Source organism: Nothobranchius furzeri, chromosome 12 (assembly GCF_043380555.1).
Source record: "Nothobranchius furzeri strain GRZ-AD chromosome 12, NfurGRZ-RIMD1, whole genome shotgun sequence".
Classification (NCBI taxonomy): domain Eukaryota; kingdom Metazoa; phylum Chordata; class Actinopteri; order Cyprinodontiformes; family Nothobranchiidae; genus Nothobranchius; species Nothobranchius furzeri.
This window is the reverse complement of record NC_091752.1, coordinates 36,091,666-36,110,442: the sequence shown is the minus strand read 5'-3', so window position 1 is coordinate 36,110,442 and position 18,777 is coordinate 36,091,666. Positions and strand designations below refer to the sequence as shown.

The 18,777-nt window shown below is 44.7% G+C and overlaps 1 protein-coding gene across 6 annotated transcripts in view; it reads left to right on the top strand.

Moving 5' to 3' along the window:
* Nucleotides 1-18,777, top strand: part of zmiz1a (zinc finger, MIZ-type containing 1a) — a 153,951-nt gene that overhangs the window by 41,326 nt on the left and 93,848 nt on the right. For 4 of the 6 annotated variants that reach the window (XM_054737677.2, XM_054737674.2, XM_054737676.2 and 1 more), the window contains one exon: nt 13,500-13,570. The gene's annotated coding sequence lies outside the window, so the exon portion shown is untranslated. Of the gene's footprint in view, nt 1-13,499; nt 13,571-13,731; nt 13,855-18,777 lie in introns of all 6 variants that reach the window. The other 2 variants (XM_054737675.2, XM_054737673.2) reach the window with 1 other exon arrangement.

The window sequence follows — 18,777 nt, the reverse complement described above, 5'->3', positions numbered from 1 at the left end:
TATGGACCATGTGAAGGTAAGGAAATGAGGCAACAGTCTACAATTATACCCCCTGGTAGAGAACCATTGGTGGGTTGTTCAATGAGTGCATAAGGCTCATGCTTGTTTTGGCTGGGTTGCATAAACCCTTCTAGTAACAGTTTTTTATTTGCAGGGAGAACTTCTTGGGTTCTCCCTCGAAGCTTCACCACACCAACTCGTCCATCTTTGCTTTGTTTTTTTCTGACTGCTAAGGCTTTTAGCACGTGTTGGTACCCATAAGAGAGTGCCTTGGAATCAGGTAAGTTATTGGCAGACAATTGCTCATACAAAGGATCGAGTGTGTTTGTGCCAATGAGTAGTGGTGTATCAGAGTTTGAGCTTATATCCGGAACCACTAACGCAAGGGTAGGTAACTCAAGTCCAGACTGATCGAGCTCTTTTGGAAATGTGACACTTATCTCTATGTATCCTAAATAAGGAACTGCTTGACCGTTTGCGCCCTCGACTTCTAACAGATTACTGATGGGTTTAATTGAGAGGTCAGGTAAGTGTTCTTGGTAAAAAGAATTGGCAATGGTGGTTACCTGGGACCCTGAATCCAGTAAACAATTACATTCAACACTGTTAACTGAGACTGTAGCTGTGCATCGCCCACCCACTAATCTTTTGGGAAGTTTTGGCACTGAATGAGCATGAACTGGCTTGCAAAAAAGTCTCTCTGTCCTTTCCTTAGAGGGACTTGGTTCTACTTTAGCACCTATCTGTCCCACGATAGGAGCTTCTACCGGTTTAAAGGAGGAGACTGAGCAATTGGCTTTGACATCTCCCACTCGCGCTGCTTCTGTCTAAGAGCAAGTCTTTTAGTTGCAACTAGTGCTGGATTTGGCTCGTTGCTACAGCTAGAAGCTATGTGCCCATCTTCTCCGCACTTAAAACAGTATCCAGGCTTTGGTCTGGGCACCACTGCTGTTATCTGCTGAATCTGTTTGGGCTCATCTGGAATTTTAGTCCCCACACGGGGTTTTGACTCTTTTTGAGTTTTCTTTGCCTTTTTATCTGTGTTGTTAACCTTAAGCTGTGCAATTTGGCTCCTGAGCTCAGCGATTTGTTTGCGTAAGTCATCACAGTTATCATCTATTTCCAGTTCACAAGTGTTTTTACTCTGAGAGCATGTTGTTTGCACATTTGAATACACTCTAGTTCGTTGTGCCCCTAAGTGTTGTTTCATGCGTGCTGCTTTAGTAGCCTGTTTGTCTTCTTCAGTGCGCAGTTTGAGGAGAAGTGCTGTAAAATGAGGCGGGTTGTCTTTCTTTTGTTCGAGTTGCAGGTTTGAAATCAGCGAGCTGTCCCAACAGCCTCTGCAAAACTGCTTGAGCAGCTGCTGGTCGGCATCACTGGAGGAAATTCCATTCCTCTGAATAACTAGGTTTAACAAGGTGTATAACCTCTGAAAGTAATCGGAAGGTTTTTCACCACTGTCCTGGTTTGTGTTTAAGAAGCGAGCAAAGAGCTCGTCGCCGTCTTCAACAGCTGCGTAAGCTGAATCGAGATGTTCAAGGTACGTTTCCGGGTCGGATTTTGGACTAAGAGCTTTAACGATGCTCGCTGCTGGGGCTGACAGACTCTCCACGATTCTTCGTACAATTTGGGACTTGGTGAGTGAAGGATCATTTATGCATAACACTACACTACTACGCCAAGTATCATAGTCAGTTTCAAAAGAAGGGTGTGGAACTCGCCCTGAGAACGGTTTTAGTCTGTATTGTGAAGTAGGCGGAGGGATAACCTCACTGCTTTTAACAATGTGTTCCACAATAACTCGCTGAACCTCAGGTGTGTTTAAAAGATTTGGTGGAATGCAAGGGTTTTGTTTTCCAGTCTCTGTAGGTGGACAATTGTCCTTTGAGTTGTTCATATAGTTAACTTCTGGTGTTAAAGGCAGGGAATATGTAACTTGGTCACTATGGAGCATTGGCTCTGGTTCAGTGACTGGTTCAGATGCATGGGTATCCCTTCCTAAAGATTCCCCAATTTTTGCCAGTTCCTCCATTAGAAGGTCTTTAAATGATTGATTGCTACGCGCAGCTATGCCCCTGAGCTCTGACAGATAGGCATCAGTGGCAGATGTGCTAGTTTCTAGACTGTACGCGCTGGCTAGGTCTTGAATATGGAAGAAAACATCTGGGTTCCTAGTACAAGGTTTGTCATAGGGTAAACATTGTTTCTTTAATTCCTTAACAGTGGCTTCATGTTGAAACTCCACAATAATCTGATCACAGTTTGGTAACTTAATGCGCCTGTTAACTGGTCCGAATCCTTCCATAAACCCAAAGACTTCGTTATCAAGGTCTGTATCAGTTAACCCACTGATTAAAACAGCATTTGAAACTTTGACCTTTTCTGTTTTCACAACTTCCATTTTAAAACACTCAAAAGTACCAATAATGCCAAAATGGCAAACCACTGTGACCTCCAGGCACTCATATGATGTCAGTCAATGGTTAGCTAAGGTAACAACTCTACAATTCTCCTGGCTGGCTCGCCAAGTTTTATGTAACCGGATTACAGGATACAATAAGATAATTAAAAGAAAAAATAAACAAATGGGCCAATAATTAGGTTCGGGGAGAATTGGAGGTTGTTTAAGAATGACTGGAGTCACGGGTATAGCATGAAACGGTTTATATACTAAATTTTAATAATAATGGGAAATATAACACATAAAGATAACACACAAAAACAGATGAAAACAATCGACAATAGTAAAATGCTCGGTATGAGATTTGATCATATGAGTCACAAGTCAGCCGGCGTCAAGTCAAATCCCCACGCTTGGGGTGAAAGTCAGAGTCCGGTGGTGCGATTTTTTCCTACCGCACCGTTGAGATTGTTCACAGAAGAGAGCAGTCTGCTCTTCAGTTACTTGAGATGTCCTGGTTCGTTCAGTGGTTAAGGCTCGCCATCTCCCTCGTCAGGAAGAAATCCAGTTCTCGTTCCAAGTGAGTGATCATAGGAGTCGGGATCAAACCCAAGGAAAAAAAAAAAAACCCAGCCAACGCGCTCCAACGGTTCCCTCCTACAGAGGATTGGTTCACTCTGTCGTCTCCACACAAATCGCGTTGGTTCCAAGTTCCTAGCTCTTATTAGAAGGAGTCAAGTCCGCCTCTCCCTCTATCTATGCGGCACCCAAATCAGGGTTCTTCACGGCCTCGACCGTTGTTTTTTTTTCTCTCTCTCTCTCTCTCTAACCGCTCAGTCTTTGCTTTCTGTATCTGCGTGCTGCACAGCCGTTTGTCTCTCCTCTCGCTCAGCTGCGTCGCACGGTTTTATTTCGCGGAGGCGGGACTTATTTCTCTCAGCCAATGAAATTTCAGATTCCCACCTGGACCAATAGTATACAGCTTTCCTCTTCTGTTTCTGTTAGTGATGTTCAAGATTCTTGTTTTAACCGATGTTTAATATTAAACTCGTTATTTTAGTTATTCACCCTTCCAATAATTCATTATGAAATTATCTATTAGTTAATTAGATATCTATTAATTAGTATTGTTAATTTCCTTAATTTATATTTTATATTTTATCTAAATTGAGGATGGATCATATTAGTAAGCCAATTAGTTAATACCTCATTAAGGTTCTAGCTTCTGGGTTACATCTAGGTATGCGAGGAATGCAGTCAGAGACATTTTTAGGTTCTAGGTAATCAGCATGATAATGAATGAGAATGAATTGAGCATGCCATAAGCCCATGTGGGTTGATCCTACCCACCAATCAGAGGCTTGCTCTAGTGGAAGGTGTGAATATGCTGTCAGCAGGGGGAGTGTTGGCCCTGGTCAGCCTGAAGCAGACCACCTCAGAAAGAGAGCTGAAAAACAGTCTCGTTGCACCCTAAAAATAGGACGGGACGCCGGCGGGAGAATGTGTCTTTGGGGCGGGGATGCGTGAGGAGTGGGGAAGTTGAGGGCGGGGGCGGGTGGGCGACTGGCGCTGGTGGCTTGGAACCCGTTGATAACTGCTTGCAGTTCTAGTTTGATTTTTATTCCTTATTTACATTATGCTTTAAAGGACTACTTTTCAACTTTTTCATATTTTTTATCATTTTCTTGAGCCAATTTGTGCTAAAATGACTTTAAATGGTTAATGAAGTTTCACTCAGACCCTCAATGCCCTCTGTGGCCAGAATACGGCATTTACAACTTCAGAGTGCCGGTGTCGGTACAAGATCGGCTCGGGGTCCTTCGACTGCCGATGACGTCACATTACTGCAACTCTACTCGACTTTCACACATACGTTCTGGAAAGACATCAGCAGTTTTGTTAATAAATTCTTGTTTGTTAACACCTAAATGTTTTCTTTATAATTGTAATTTGTTAATAAAACACCATATTATCTTTGTTTTGTAAAGAATGTGAAACTGCATAAAACCAACATCGGACTGACAAAAATAGAACAGTTCTTATATGTGAAGCCATATCTGTTTGTATTAATGTGGAGTTCGTCTGTATATTTCCTTAGTTGTTATCTAAATACACGACATCCCCCAGTTGGCCGCCATCTTTGTGTGCCAGTCGGTTATGTTATCCATCACTGGGTCTCTCTGTCTGGCATTGTCAATTACCCGAAGGAAAACAACATTACAGGCCTGAATGGGACACGCAGCCGTGGCAGGGCTGACATGGCTCTGTTATATGATTACACAACCTGTTGGCTGTCTGCCTGTCAAGTGTCTCCTGACTCTGATGAATGGCTGTAATATGCCGCGCATCACAACATGCCACGCCACACACTCATTAATGGCTTCTCATAATGCCGAAGACGTTCCTCCGATGCCGAAGCAGGACTCCCAGAAAGAGAGAGAGAGAGGAGGGGGAGAGATAAGGGTGGTAGCTGTAATATGAGAGGAAGAAATGGTGCTCATGAATACTCCAACCTCGTAGCAGTAGACAAAAGAAATACGGCGTCCTCATCTGCGTAAATTCACAAGATGTCAGCATCATTCACACCTAACTATGAATGAACGAGAAACATAGAGATGTAGGGATGATGTATTTCTGAATGTGATGTTCCTCAACGCGATCCGTTCTTGTCCATCAGTGGTATATCTGAGACAATCCGAAATGTGTGCGGCGCTGCTGTGTGGGTGCGTCACAGTAGACTCCCACGAAGGCAGAAGAGCGCCGGGCGCCACCCGAAGCTCGGCTGATTGCTCTTTCTTTTGGTGAAATCAGAGAGATGCAAAGTAAGATCCTCCAAACTACTCGACTCTCATCTGTAACAAACAGATTTGATTCTCATAAAGGCACCCCTCCGAATGCTCAGATTAAAGAGGTGATGATTTGTCTGACTGAGCCAGAAGCTGTGCACCACAGACTGGTGAGGGCATCTAACACCTACACAACCTAAGAGCCTGAGACGCAGTTGCGTCGAGTTGTCTGCTGGTGTTGAAGTTGTGTCCTGCGGAGTGAAAAACTGCTGGTATTCCACCTTCAGAGGGTTAGGGTTTGAGCGAAACACTGCAGGTGTGTGCGCTCTCAATATGAAATACCTGCTCTCACTTCAGTTGGTCATCATCTCACACTGAAGTCAATATTTTCATTGAGAAAGACGGATGTTAAAAGGATTTTCCATGCAGCTCAGTCAGATATGCGATGCTGTGGAGGTGTGTGTGTTTACCAGACAGAGCCACTGGAAGACGATCCGTCTGAATATTCCTGTATCTGTAACGTCGTTTGCGCAAATGTTCCCCCTCACAGCATGGGTTTCTCTGTTTGAAATGCAGCACCTGCAGATGTGACTAGTAAAGTGCAGCTGCCACCTTCTCTCCTACAGCCGAGACCGCTCAAACAAAGCCATTAAAGTAACTCACTCCTCGGGGTGAAGACGCGGTGCACGGGCACGTCATTTTCGATTGTTTCCACAACAGCACTGTTAAACTGAGAAGCAGTAACGAGCAGCTTTGCACTGATCACAACATTAGCATGTTCATTATGTACTTATGTGCTGAAATATGGATGTCAGTGGTCACAAACAATCTGCTGACGGGATGCAGATTTATGCAATATGCCCACATTCACTAATGCAAACAGGCTCTGCACAAGTTTTCACTACAGCGATCAGCCGCAGCGATCTTAGGTTCCTTCCAGCTCCAGATTCCAGTGCCTGGGTTGTTCTCCGCTCTGCTCCCTGACCCGACTTAATTTAGAACGGCTGTTAGAGGGAGAAAAGGGCCAAACAGACAGAACGATTGAGAACAGATTCTCACGTGAAAGAAGGTAAGAACGAACAGATTGAACAAATGGAGAGAGCTTCTAAATCCATGCAAGCTGATCAAGAAGAGGATATCTGTGTAACCTTCGTCTCAAGCTAAGCTAAGCTAAGCTCAGTCTCACAAAGTTAGGAGTTAAAAAGTAATATAATGTAAGATAAGACAAATAAAATGAAGGAAATTGGTTAATGTGGCAAGAGGAAGCCATAAAGAAAAATCGAATCGCAGGGTTGGCGAAGAGGTACGGTAAGCTGTGTGACAGCTGCATGCATGTCTTACTGGGTGACGGTCTGTCCGTCTGTCAGAACAGATATTTCTGTCTGTTTAGTGCTGCCTCACAGGCTGCCAGAGACACTCCTCGTGTCATCGCCGGGTGCCTGCTGTCACTGGCTAAAAAGGAGAAGGCAGCGGAGTGTGTGTGTGTGTGTGTGTGTGTGTGTGTGTGTGTGTGTGTGTGTGTGTGTGTGTGTGTGTGTGTGTGTGTGTGTGTGTGTGTGTGTGTGTGTGTGTGTGTGTGTGAGCGAGAGTGACAGAGAGAGAGAAACTCACGCAGCTGTCTTGAAAGCTCTTCCACTCTGTCAGTACATCTAGAATCTGCTTTCACCTAATATCTCTTTGGGAATACGTTGTTAAGGTCAGTTGTTTGATGAAAAGCTTTGCTGTAAAAAAATATCTGTTCAGATTTAAATTAACAGCCAATATTTTACCCTTTTTGAGCTAAATAATATTTTTTGCGCCTCGGCTCTGAGGTGTGTCAGTGCTGGCCAGTAATCTGACACATTTTTTATGTAAAACTTGAAAATAATCCTGCATTGTTGTAGCTGTGCAGCGACTAAAGCAATAGAAAAACATAGAAAAGGATAAGTGATAACACTATTTTGTCACATTCTGCTGTGCAAGCATCAGAGGTTAAAACTCACACATCTCCTGTGATGGTCGGAGGGACCGGTGGCGCCTGTGCTCGGCAGCCTCGCCTCTGTCAGTGTGCCCCAGGGCAGCTGTGGCTACATTGTAGCTCATCCCCACCAGTGTGTGAATGTGTGTGTGAATGGGTGAATGACTGATTGTGTTGTAAAGCGCCTTGGGGGGTTCCAGGACTCTAGAAGGTGCTATATCAAATACAGGCCATTTACCATTTACCATGGTGATCCAACATCTCCACAAGTAGAGATTGCAGAACAAAGGCAAAACACACTGGTAGGACGACGCTCGTCAGAAAACATGCCTCCATTATTTTCAGTTATGGTCCTTACACATTCTGTGAGACGTTGTCCAGCAGTGTTTTTCTATACAGTTCTATTTCCAAATCTGGATGCTCCCTGCAAACACCTCCAGGCTCCCGTAACCGCTCCTCTCTGCTTCTATAGCTCTCCTGTAGGTCCATGTTGCCTAATCTGACTGACTCAACAAGTAGAAAACAAACTTCAATTGTTTGGCATCTTAATGGGTTTTAAACTGGGTGGCAAACATTTTTATTCAATAAGCTCGTTAATCTAAATAGGCCTCTGCACGATTTTAGTATTTCCAAAAATAATAGTGAGTATTTTCCCCCAGAATCAAGCAGATTATTTAATTTCTGCTTCAGACTGTGCCTTTACTGCAGACAGTGATGGTGGATGTTTTTGTATAGTCACCTTTGGAAAATGCTTTGTCTTGTTCAGGTTTTATAAATGAAGGCCGAACAATAAAAATGGTGCATTAGATGCTGTTTGTTGTTGATTTCATCCAGCCACTACATGCATCTTCCAGGTGGCGAAGGTTTTTACTTTCCTAGTATGTTCAAGCTTTTCAGAATCAGGTTTGTTGCCATGTAAGTGAGAGTCTCACTTACTAGGAATTTGCTTCAGTGGCATGGTGCAAACCCTAACCCTAACCCATACACACAAGTCAGGCAATATATCAACTTAGATACATCAGAAATGATCAACATAAGCAACATAGCAAGGAAAACAATCATAAGCACAAGAATTTAGGCGACTGGTGCAGATCCGTTTGGCTGAAACTGTTAATAAGATGCATGTTCCTGAAGTACATGAAGTTATTTCAAATGAGTGAGAAAACCTGGAGTGGTCATATTGAAGACACACTGCAGACTGTTGGTTTTATGTAGGAGGCGCACTTTTCATGACTTCTCAAATAAAAATAGCAGACCATTTTTAATTTCCTGGGTCAACTGAATAGGAGTGTGGGTGGCAGAACTGAAAATCTGTGCACGTCTTGAGAGTTTGTCTGAAATTCGTCCAGAACAGAAAAACCTGGCCGGTGTGTTCGGTGTACATTAGAGATGTTTAATGTTTGTGTAATGGCAGACTGAAACGGCGAGTACCACTGATGATGGCTTATGAGAAGCCATGACCCCTTCTGTTGGATAATAGTAGTCCGCTGCTGTGGTTCAACAGTGTGAAGACAAGAGATTAGCATAAAGGACGAGCGCTGTCATTACCAAAACAATGAACCAATCTCTGATTCCTTCTAATCACGGGTCGCCATTTCTTCCTTAGATTTTTTTTACCTTAAGTGCTGACTATTACAACACATGATTGCAGTCATCTGCAGTGAGAGCTGTCGTCTGATTGCAAACACATGTTTTTTTCTCTCCAATCAAGATGTCCATGGAGTGAGGTAATGGAATAATAAAAATTGACTAATCTAAGCTCCCTTGTGCAGGATTGGGCTACACGGTGGCTGAGTGGTTACTGTAAAGGTCAGGGAACAGCAAACTCTTTTTGGACTTGTGTTGTTGTTGTTGTTTTTTGTTTGTTTTTTTTACAAGGGAGGGGCAGTAATCATGGGGTCCTGCTGTTAAGATAGCCATGAGATTTAATGTTCCTGAGATAGCTCAACTTTTCTTGACCCTTTTTACATAATGGCAAAAATATCTAAATCTACAAACTAAAATCTCTCAGGCTGGTTCTTACCAGTAACTCAGTGACTTTGCCTGTGATTTTGTGGCAGTCTTGATAGCGTTGGTCCAACTGTAGTTTTTGTTGTGCCAGCGTTGGCTCCTCTGGCGCCCCGACAGCCCTGTAACTACACACCAGTGTTTATGTTCTTTAGGTTAACACGGGCATCTCTGTGCGTAACCGGAGCCCTGAGCCTACATGGGCAGCTTGGCATGCGTGTGTGTGTGTGTGCTTGCGTGTTTGAGCGATCTTGCAGCTGCAGGACCCGTCTCTCTCTCTCTCTCTCTCTCTCTCTCTCTCTCTCTCTCTCTCTCTCTCTCTCTCTCTCTCTCTTTCTCTTTCTCTTTCTCTTTCTCTTTCTCTTTCTCTCTCTCTCTCTCTCTCTCTCTCTCTCTCTCTCTCTCTCTCTCTCTCTCTCTCTCTCTCTCTCTCTCTTGCTCTCTCTCTGTCTCTCGCTCTCTCCCCAGAAATGAGCTGCAGGGACTTGCCAGTATTTTCATTCCCTCTGGAGGTATTTCCGCACTCCAACAAAGCCCGGCCTGCATGATGAAACAAAAGAGGAAGCGGCTTTTGTGAGGAGAGCAGCCAGTTTTTGAGTGTTTGTGTATGTGCACTACTGACCTCAGCTAACAGTTAGTTACATGCAAATTTACTTTTGAGCTTGCAGTTCAGGTTGCTCCAGGCTCTTGTTTGCTCACAGACCTTCTGTACCGCGAGAACAAGCCTACTTTGTGTCCCATTCACAAAAACTTTGTTTGCCTCTAATTAACAGGTACAACACCCACCTTATTGTGTCGGTGCTTTTTGCAGCGCTTGTTAACCGGTAGTTTTTCCCAGTTTTTTCTGTTTGTTGCCATCATCAAAAGGAATGAAAATAATTATCTCCTTGTCTGTGTTCAGTCAGCCTAACAAAAACGTGCACTATCTGCCCTCTTAGCTGCAACAAATGACGACTCTTGATACAAATAAAAAAGTTTCATTCATGCTCTTTTATTGTGTGGTTCTGATGCTGAGCAAATCCCTACAACCAGTGTGAGGCTCACACCAAACATGATTTCAAATCAGACCGAGGTCAGCCACTGAAAATGGAAAATTTCATTTTTTATGTTAAAGCAAAGAGAAATCTGTCTCTAAAGGCTCTTTTTTCTCTCTAGAGTTGTGCACAAGAGTCAGCAGCATCCCGTAGGATTGACAGCCAAGCCCCGGTGACACACGCTCATGCCCATAAACAGGGATTTGGTCCTCTGGAGAAAAATAACCTCGATAATTACCGGGTTCATGTAGACCTGCCCACAGTGAGAAGGGGAGGAGGGCTGACTGAGGAGAGAGCCACATCCGCTGGTGCATTCCTGCAGGCTGTGTCATACTGGTGCTGAGTTTCCCTTCAGGTTTGCACGGAGATTTTCCAAAAAGTGCAAGGAGGCGTTGACGCAACGCCTAGGGGCTGTGGACTCCTGTAGTTCAGCAACACACTTGTATATCTCCACAGTAACAGGACAAGAGCGGAAATGTTCAAAGAAGCAGCGCTCCATAGGAGTGGTGGGTAATATCTGAAGGGTGGGATACATGGAAAAGTAGCCTAAGCTCTCCTCTCCCAGACTTCTACATGTGGACTCTGGTTTAGCTGCTTTGGCTCCATCGTGGCAGCCAGAGCTAAATGTCTGAGGCTGGCTCACCGCCGGTCTGCTCGCTTGTCATTCAGCTGCTTAAAGAGGCCTTGTTGAACCACTGCACTGTGCCTGGCTACTACAGGACCATTCATGCCTGCAGGGCCAGAAACAGCCACGTCCTGTCATCGCTGCTAAGCTAGCACAAAACAGTTTACCACTTGAAATGACAAGGGTCGTTTGCTTGCTAAGCACAGTTTAGTCCAACTCGAGCAGGGCTGTAACCCTTGTTTTTAAATTCTTTTTAAAGTTTGGACTCTTAACGGTGTTTGTAGACAAATGCGTTCCCATGTCAAATGTTCTCTGTGTCTTTGCTGCACCCTGAAATCGAGTGTACCGTGGAATGAACTGATCCTTTCCCTGCAGGACTCGTACCACATTAACACAAACAAAACAAATCTCTGGCGCTGAAGATTTCAAACAGAAGGTCTATAAATACAGTTGGTCACTCAGAGAGAGGTTTCCCCTCTGCTTGGCTAATGGCAGCTCGTTCTGTCACAGTTGACCTGCGCCTTAGTGAACCGTTTTCTGTCCTTTTCCCAGTCCCATTGTGACACACACAGCAAGGACACGCAGGGCTTGATTTTGCACCATTTCACCTCCTCCCTCATGCTCACCTCTTCCATCCTCCCATCTCTCTCTTGTCCTTTCTGTCCCCCTTTCCCCTACCCCCCGATTAGCGTCTGCATTCCTAACATCCTCCTGCTATGATTAGCTGTAGAGTCTTTTTTATTATTTCTTTTCCAGCCAGTGTAATGTCTAGGTCCTCCCATGTCCTTGGAAAGCAGTCTAATAATCTCAGACACGCTGATGTCTCTGCGCACCACAGGGCTTATTCTCCAGCGGTCGTGTAAACAAAGACCGCCACAAATACACTCTCCCCTAACGTGCTAATAGACCACCGTACCGATCCACCGAGGACAGCGCTGATGCTAGCACGCTAACGTTGACCTTGCGTGTGCCAATCACAACAATTCAGCGCCTGCATTTGAATATGGGGAGGAAAACAGTGCAAATTGAAAGCAGAAATCCCCCCAGTGTGAGACGAGATGAGCTTCAGAATAAATTATTCAGACGGCGGCTTCTTTTCCTGCATGATTCTCACCTTCTGCTACGTTTAATGGCATCTTTGATGATGCCCATTGGAGATGAATCCAGATGTAAGACGTTTAGGTGTGTGTTTGTGTGTGTGTGTGTGTGGCCCGCTCACCCCTCTACTTGTACATCCTGGTGTGTTGTGTGGTGGAGAGACAAAATCCTCAACTGGGGAATTTATTTCTTCTCCAGAGAGGCCTGTAAATAAACAACTAGTGAATCAATGCCTCCGTTTGTTTTTCCTGTGATGATTCTGCCGTTCTCTTTAGGCGGTGTGACGGCGTTTTCCCAGCCGCCATATTTCTAGGCCACCATATTTCCTCATGGTGAGAGTGAGAAAACATGCTTCACCAGCCTCATGTTTCATTACAGAAGATCAGTAAATTGCTGCTTTTTTTCCCCTTCACCCACTGCAGCTCATTTAGTGCTGTGATGGAGCCTTTGTATGAATAGGAAATAATGCCAGCAGTAGGAACTGTGCCTTAGAACTACTCAGTCAAATAAAGACACATGGGCATGGAAATTACAAGGCACAGCTGAACACAAAACCTTGCAGCATGGCCTGCGGTTAATGCATTTCAGTCTTTGTGAGCCGTATTGCTTTACTGCAGAAGGATGCCCCTCTCCTTTGAGAAGTGCTTACAACATTTTACTGTCTGGACTATTTCTCTTAAGCGTGTTTTCATTTAATTTGAACTGAAAAGAGGCGTGATTGGAAGTAATTTTTGCTCTGCTCGTAGCCTCAAAGCAGCACCATGGTTACTTTTATCTGTACAAACACACTTTTAATTTTTTTTACTCTTTGTCACGCCTTCATTGATATGATGTTGTTGTTTTTCTGCTCTTTAGTTCGGTTGTGTTCAGTCGTTAGAATTGGCAGAAAATAGGAGAGACCATCGCTCCAATGCTTCTCCTCTGTAGCCTAGTGTGAAATTATAATATCAGATCATATTCTGTTAATTAAACCCACATGACTAATTTAATTTGACTCAACTATGGGAGAAATAAGGAAATCGTGGAGGCGTATTTAGATTTCTAGAGCTGGAGTTAACTGTAATTAACAAATGTAGCTCGTGGCTATTTCCCCTCTTCACTTGTTTAAAACTGACCGATCCAGGTGATTATTGGACTCCCTCTTTTAGAATGTTAGTGAGATGACACGCGGGTTCAGGCACAGAAATGAGTGAGTTGAACATGCAGCAGTTCTGTGACATATTGCTGCATAAGAGGCAGAAATCGGTCGCCCCACTAGGAGATCTGCACATCTCGGCTAGAGAAGAGCCAGAAGCAGAAAAATAAATGTTCTTCTGTGATTAGAGCCTGGAGAGTTCAAAGACGGGCACAAAGCACTCACACGGAAGACAAGAAATCATCTTGCGTTTGTCATTAAGTGTTTTATGTTTAACGTTTGGCAGGATTAGAGATACACATCCTCTCCAGCTCTGTCACTTCTTGTTTTATGCCTCAGATTTGTCAGACGCACAACAGGGTGCTTTATGCCATCTCTTGTCTTCCTGTCACCTAAAAGCAGATTTTTTATTGTCACACTTCCTGATATATTTATGTGTGTTTTGTTTTATTTTAGACCCATCCTGTGATTGGTGAGGATTAAGGAACAGATTTTGCTTCAGCGTAAGAGCGTCTTCATCCAAACTGGTAAGGATCCTGGTTTGTTCCCTTTGTTCCAGCGGTTTGGTGTAAGGTTGCATGGTGACACTGACATGCATCTGTGTGGCTTTTAAACTAGATTTCTTTTGGATCTTTCTATCTACTACCCACTAAGGGGAAACTATAAATCACCTTTCCTTTGATACCAGAACTGATGCTACAGCATCTCCAGGGTCCAGGCCTCAGAACATCCTGATGTAATTGCTCCGAGCAGCTAGCTGCCTGCGTTTTGAGTGAAAGCGTGCTACGTTTGCTTGACGGTGCACATGGTAGTAAGTGATTGCATTTCTGTTTCTACGTGGTTAGACAGCTGGTGCTTGTCAGGTAGAGGGTTTCAGTCAGAGGTGCCAAGACAAATTGTAAAATCATTTCATTATGTTGCTGTTCTTTCTCGGTGACAGGCTATTTTATAGAAAGCCTGTTTAAAGTGTGTTTACTAGATTTCTGTCCCTCTGTATGCTGCAGAAGTGCTTCCTCGGTGCTGCAAAATCTACAGTAAAACACTGTTAGCATTGCTGAGCTGATGCGAAGTTACCATGCATAGCCATTGATCTGCCTCCTGTCTGCTCCATTAGCTTCCTGCTGCATTATGAGCTCCATTTCATGCAAAAACATGCATGGATATTGTGATCAATTAGCTTCTGAGCAGCATGACTATTATGCATTCAGCTATCCCCTGGACTCCATGAATTTTAAGTGTCTGTTTAAACCCATGGCAGTCATCATCACAGTGTGGAAAACCTCTGACCGTCCTGATGGATGATGTAATTGGGTTGAATGAAGGAGCGAGGAATGAACAAACCAAAGGTTGGCACGTCGTCGCCGATGTGTTAAAGAAGCAGACGATCTTCTCCTTCATCTTTTGTCTGGGATGCTGTAGAAAACATGGTGGCTTGTAGTTTGTGTACATGCAAAAGCAGTGTCAAAGTGCCGGAAGGTGAATAATTTTTGGTGGCATCTGCACATTTAGCAATATGCTAATGAGCAAAGCTGCAAAATCCAGATTGCCAGAAGAGAGAAGGGGAGATGGAGAAGGAAGAGAGGAAAAAAAAACAGGGAGGGAGCTGAGTGGAAACGAGAGAAACAGACGGAGGCTGGTGTAAATAATGGATGCAACCTGCGATTTCCAAGAGGAAAAGAAAGGCAGAGAGAAACCTCAAGTCATGCATAGCAGATTATGCATTTACCACATTTTCTTATCATGGTCCATGAGCAAACTCAAATGCAATCTGGCCTCTTTGTGCACGCGTGTGTGTCGCTGTGTGAGACAGGCAGTGAGACCACTTACATATTCATCCATGTCAAGTTTCATGGAGTTGCGTTGTGCTGTCAGGCATTCTCCCAAAACTTGAGATAGAGCGTGTGTCTGTAGGTGTGTGTCGGTTATTACGTTTGGCGAGTTTGTCCACAGTCTGCACATCATTCAGGTGCAGCATTAAGCATGCACACTGATGCAAAAAATAAATCATCTTTCCTTCTAGGACTTGTTCAGAGTTACGTCACACGTTCAGATCACAGCTTATTCATGCCGAAAGCTGAGCGCTGCTCTCTCAAATATACTCGAGTCCCATTACGTGGCTCGCCTGCTCCAGCAGTTCTAAGTGAAGTTAAGTAAAAGTGAGCATTCGTGTGCCACTACCATATCCCACCCTTGTGTACCAGTCCCCTGTGTGTGTATATGTGTGTGTGTGTGTGTGTGAATAATGGATCCATTCTAGAGTCGTGTCTGTGACTGGAGCCTGTGCAGTGGTGTGGTTTCCCCACCAGAGGTGGAGGGACGGGAGGTGGGAGGGGCTGACGGTCTGGAAATAGCTCTGCCTGAGCTGAGAGCACCTTAGGTGGGCCTCTGTGTCAGCCTCACCTTCCTTTAACACACTTCCACGACTAAATTACAGTTCTACTTGCATTATGCACACATTTTTTTTCGTCGTGGTTAAACATCTCACTAGTCAGCTCTGCTGTCTGTGTGATCTCCTCAAACACGACAGGAGAGCTCTAAAACGCCGCAGTTTCTAAGAACTGAACAAGAGTAATATTGCACTGAAAGCGCGAGGTGTCAGGGCTCGCAGCGCTAAACACGAAGCTTCTTTGGTTCTTGCTGTCATGTAAGTGTGTGTTAATGTGAAAAGTAGGTCACTTATTTGGAGCAGGGACAGCCGTGGTGTGCCTCTCTTGAGCGATGTCAGAGCGGGGAGCGGGCAGACACGTCGCTGCTTTAGGGATTTACATATATTTCTGTTTAGTGTGTTTGTCATTCCTAAACACCGGCGTAAAGGGGAGGGGGTGCTGAAGGTGGAAACCGCTGTGGTCAGTCCAGAGGCGGCATCAGTAACCACAACCAGAGATGGCAGCTGAAAAGTCAGATTACCAAACAAACAGTAAAGAGGATTAATTCTGATCTCTCTTTTTCCTCCCTCTTAAATCTGCAATCTATAAAATCCCCTCAGATGATTCTCCGTTTGACTTTGTGGCCGTCTTTCTCCGATCGTGTGTTTACAGGGAAGTTCTTTGTGTGTTTTTGGCCCTTTTGTTTCACCCTAAAACAAAACCCATCAGAGACACTTTTAGTGGATGCAGCTGAAATCTTTGCTGCCGTCAGGCTGGATGCTGCCGAGCCCTGTCCTGTTGGCGTCGCTCAGTGAAACAGGCCTGTGGAGCTGTGGCTCGCTCACTGAATCATAACAATGTTCAATCATCTAATTAATGCAAGAAAAAGAATAATTACACCTGGTTTGCTGCTTTTCTTTGAATTACTCTCAGGGGTTGGGTTACTGCGTGATGTGTTCTCAGAGAAAAAGACGACAGATTAATTTGTTTCATATTTCATAAAGCTCACAAGGGCAAAGAGCATTTGAGGCTTTTCAGATTATTAGTTCTAGGCCAGTATCACACACCAAGTCTGCAGCTGGGGTTGTGTGTGTGTGTGTGTGTGTGTGTGTGTGTGTGTGTGTGTGTGTGTGTGTGTGTGTGTGTGTGAGAAACGGGAGCTGTTCCTCCTTTTCCTTTTGCCACCATCTAATTCAAAAAGAAATTGTTCTCACACGGCATCGTATCGCCCTCCTGAGTGCTTATAGCTGCTAAAAGATTTGTATTAATATCCTCACTGGTGCTCTTTGATATAAACTGATTCATTCTGAGCGCTCGCCTACACACACGAGCACCTCAGAAGCACTGTGTAGCATTGCTCTTGACAGCTTGACAAACTGACGTTCCCGCTCTCAATCACTCCCGCTCCCCCCCGATAGAACTGTATATTGTAACCAACGAGACTGTAATCAGCGCAGACCTAATCAAATCACTGCTCCAACAAGCAGCCGCAGCTGAAGGATCGCATCTCGCATCGAGAGGCAGCCTGCTTGTGCAGCGGCATGTAGCGTTAGCAGCCGCTGTGCCAAACGTCAGGAAAAGCAGGATTACCTCCAAAAATGTCACAGAAAGCATAATAGCTTAGTAGACGAGAGTCTTATGCTATGTTTGTGCCTTATGTCAGCAGGTGTGATGTGTAGATGAGTGTGTCAGAGTGTAACAAAACGAGATGACACGGCAAGCAAACACAACTGAAACTGGTGTGTGATTGGCAGTGTGTGAGCCGTGGAGTTTGCTATTAAAGTGTGTCTTTTGGATCGCACAAACAAATGCACATCTCCAAACCTCCTCGTTATTGGCAGCAGGAGGGCTGCCTGGGCATCGGGACAACTTTTGTGCATGTGTGTGTGTGTCTCTGCCGTTCATCTGTGCTGGTGTGTGTGTGTGAGTGGCGTGCGCCTGGCTCAGTGTCTCGTTCCAAGGTTTGGCTCACCGAGTTGGCTCGCCCTATCACATAGCCACAGAGTGTGCAGTTGCTTCAGCCTCTGTTTCATTTAGAGGCACCCACGCTCTTATCCTCCTGCCTCAAACACACACGCACACACACACACTCATGTTTTTTATCCTCTGCAACAGACATATGAACACATGCACAGCTGAATGAGCGGGTGACAGAGTTAGAGAGAGAGAAAGGGAGAAAAATAAGAAAGTACCAATTAGGCTCCTGAGACGAATCTGCCAACAGACATCAGGGGGTTGGAGGCGGAGTGTGTGTGTGTGTGTGTGTGTGTGTGTGTGTGTGTGTGTGTGTGTGTGTGTGTGTGTGTGTGTGTGTTTGACTAGAGCTGCTGTGTCTAACTTTATGTTACTCTTTTGTTTTTGTACTTCTGTAACCTGCTGAGGGGGTTGGCAAATTATCAAGAGGTTGTAGTTTTTTTTTTGTTTTGTTGGCAGTTTTGTGCCCAGAATTTCAAAATAAACTGTGATTGTATGTTTTTAGCTTCCTTCACTCGATTCTGTCCTAACCCTAACCCATCCGTTGATCTTGTAGTTGCATCTTTTAAAAACAATAATGCCAGAGTCCTGCTCAGATCTAACCCAGCGACATCCTCTCAGCCTGTTAATACGTCTGTGAATCACGACACCTCGAACAGCAACCATGCACCTTGAACACCCAGCCTTTCGTCTTAGAGGACTTTTAATTTTGCATTTGCAAATGGTCGGTGTCTCAGTGCAAAGTGAATGACCTGACCCAGTTCATCCTTCTGGCAGATGCGGTGTTTGTCGCTGGTTGGATTCAGGTCACTCGGGTGGAAAGGTCTTTCGATGTGACCCGGGAGACATTTGCATACAAACTGCTCGGTCAAGGTGGCTCCAAATGTGGACAGAGATATTTGAATTTCAAACCAGCAACAACCCATGAGCGCTTCCATGTACACAGAGAGCTCGCTGACTGAAACAGATGACCTAGTAATTGACCCTTAAGCGAGTATTGTAGGTTTAGGTGAGAGCAGTGATTTTTAATTATTGGTGGTTCTTGTCAAAAACACCTGTCATTGTGCATCCTGTTTCTTGTCCACCGTGATTGTCTCTATGGAGACATGCTTTACTACCAAGTGTAATCATGAGTGGCGTCTATGGATTTTAAATAAAGACATTCAGGGTTTCCCCCAGCGCTTTATAAACGTAGAGGCCCACCAGGCTTTGCTCAGCCACCCGCCAGGCTAAGCGTCATGCCCCTCCCCCCTCCCCGACCCTACCGTGTTCGCCGACACGAACGGCACAACGAAACTAGAGCCCTCCATCAGCTGATACTGGTGAGAAACAGCAGCGGAACGTGTGCAACCACCCCACCCCCACCCCCGCTCTCACGGGTTGTGTCCAGTAAT